General features: G+C 37.7%; 1 protein-coding gene across 4 annotated transcripts in view; it reads right to left on the reverse strand.

Moving 5' to 3' along the window:
* LOC138022869 (DELTA-actitoxin-Aas1a-like) overlaps positions 1-2,356 on the reverse strand; it is a 25,341-nt gene extending 22,985 nt beyond the window's left edge. For 2 of the 4 annotated variants that reach the window (XM_068869856.1, XM_068869854.1), the window contains exons 1-2: positions 2,193-2,352; positions 1,933-2,017 (exon numbers count right to left, since the gene is read on the reverse strand). The gene's annotated coding sequence lies outside the window, so the exon portion shown is untranslated. Of the gene's footprint in view, positions 1-1,932; positions 2,018-2,192 lie in introns of all 4 variants that reach the window. The other 2 variants (XM_068869857.1, XM_068869855.1) reach the window with 2 other exon arrangements.
* Between the last annotated feature and the right edge of the window lie 144 nt (positions 2,357-2,500).

Below are 2,500 nucleotides of genomic sequence, written 5' to 3' on the forward strand. Positions count from 1 at the left end.
CTTGGCTGTCACATTTCCAATTATTTTTTTTTACCTGTAGACTGTGCAGAGTTGATCACAGATCCACTTAAGGTGTTGGATTCGTTCTCTGTCTTCGTTGAACCCATAAGTTACCAGAGAATTTTCCATTTGGTTTCAGTGTTCTACATAACAGCACACTTGGTAAAATATATTAGAAATACATCTCACTTTGATTTCGGCTCGACGGGCGATAGATTGTTGTCAAAGTCCATTACTCGTCGCTTTTAAGATTCCACCGCCTCTCTTGTTCAATATCCAATTGACTTGCCGTTATTGAGCTTCATAAGGGTATATTTTGTTGAAAGATCCACTAAAACGCCATTCGCGTTACATGACTTTCAGCGCCATTGCAGGTTAAGTTTATCATTCTACTATGTCCACCAGAGAAATCTACGCATTTCCACTACCCTCTCTATCCTAAGGAAATACGAGCAGAAGGCTCTATGCACAAAGACACCACTTAGCAGGGGAGTGACAGGCAAGACTTTACCGACACGAAAAAAAAAATAAATAAATAACACGGAACAAACGCAACCCAGTAACAAGGGGGTACTGAAAGACCGTCCTGATAGCCTGTGCATCTCGGTTTAAAGGTCACCAAGTGGTGGCGTCAAGTAATACAACAGCATTTTTAACAAGCAAACAGTTTAACATCGTAGTTAAAATGCTTTATATTCACTTACTTAGCCTTTTCAATACTAAGTTAAAAATCACCCTAAACCCTAACCCTATAATGCTGTCAACAAGACTTTTTCCTAGACTATAACACAACTCGGCAGTAATAACAATGTAACACAAACTGTGAATTAAAGCGGTGTCTGACATTTGCACACTGCAGACTGCCGACCACAGACTGTAAACCAACCCTAAATCACAATTATTGAAAGCTAACCGTTTTAAAACGGATTCTTAGACTTAAATACTGTTTATCAGCGCTATTTGAAATGGATGCTTAGACTTAAATACTGTTTATCAGCGCTATTTGTAGGCAATCTGCAGTCTGCAAATGTCAGACACTGGAATTACAGAATATAAGTACATTGTAACACAACTAATGTTACTTTATATGTTATGGTAAGACACTAAGAAAAATCCTGAAATTTCATTGAACTCAACATTATCAGAATCTGAGCAACATCTATCACATGTTTTTACAATACTTCCATCCAAACGTTTACTCGATACACCTTTCAAATTCTCTCATTCAATAAAAGGTATAGTGTGACCAAGTGTTCGTTGTAATATGGCCGCTTCTTTATCTGTACTTCTCTGGTTACCCGACCGAATGAAGACGCTAAATTTAGGGCTCGATTTTCATGCAATGACGATCAAAAATCTTCTCCCAAATCCCTTTGACGGAATTCAGCCATATATTATCAAACGATGGATGTCACTTATCCTCTTAATATTGAAGAATAAAGAGCCTCAACAAGGAGACTTTTAATTATCCTCATACGAGGCTCATGCGTTCCTTAGGTAAAGGGCTCTTGCGCCTTTAAAACGAAGTCAATGTTATTCAGCGACTGTTGTTTCCTGGATTGTCTCACCAGTTCAAAATTGCGCCGAATTTTGCCGAAAACGTTGACCTAAACCTCACCAAGATATCGAACATCTTTCATCACACCGATTTCTGAAAAAACACTCGAGTAGATTTGTGCTTAAGCAAGCGACGTTTATTTTAGAACAGGCGCAACCAAATAACTGCAAAGAACTAACCACTGATCAACTACAAAGTTAAAACTATTTCCTGTAACACGTACTGCGTGTTTAGGCAAATGTCGATTGGTTGAGTTCTTTCTACGGAAATCTCACTAAGTAGTTGTGGTTAGAAGGTAACCACATTTCGTCACAATTTCAAAGGCAATTTGAAATCTTTAAGACGTAAGGCTTAACATATACAGTGACACTCACCTGACTAGCGAATACCACCCAACAATTGTTATGATATCTAGAATTTTCTGGAGTTTCCTTTCCTTTTCTTGTTGTTCAGAACGTTCTAGAAACGAAGTTGTCAATTTATATAATTAAATTAATGGTCACGAATTCGCTATTAATAGCTTGTTTACATAAGACTTGTTGTTGTCGTGAAGTTTCGGATTTAAGCGAACGAGCTCAAGTTGAAATGAAATGTTCTAGTTAACTCAGATGTTGTTATTGGATCGAAGTTGTACCTACTGGTTACTGACTGTACATGTACTCATGGTAAGCGTCTCAACTGGTGTGATTAAACCTGTTGTAGTTGTTGCGTGATCTGATCGTCTCTCTCAGCCTTGAAAACAACCGACAAAAACAAAACTACAATGTTCTTAATCTTTCAAGAAATGCGAATGGGAAGGAAAGCAAAGAGCAAAGACCATCACATGTGAATGACGTAATGTTCACATGGTGCACTTTAAATTAAGCAGTTTCCAATGAAATTTGGCGTTTTAATGTTCTGACCGTTCAAAAGAAAGATTACAATTTGTGGCTACGATGAAAA

Source organism: Montipora capricornis, chromosome 11 (assembly GCF_036669925.1).
Source record: "Montipora capricornis isolate CH-2021 chromosome 11, ASM3666992v2, whole genome shotgun sequence".
NCBI classification, from domain to species: Eukaryota; Metazoa; Cnidaria; class Anthozoa; order Scleractinia; family Acroporidae; genus Montipora; species Montipora capricornis.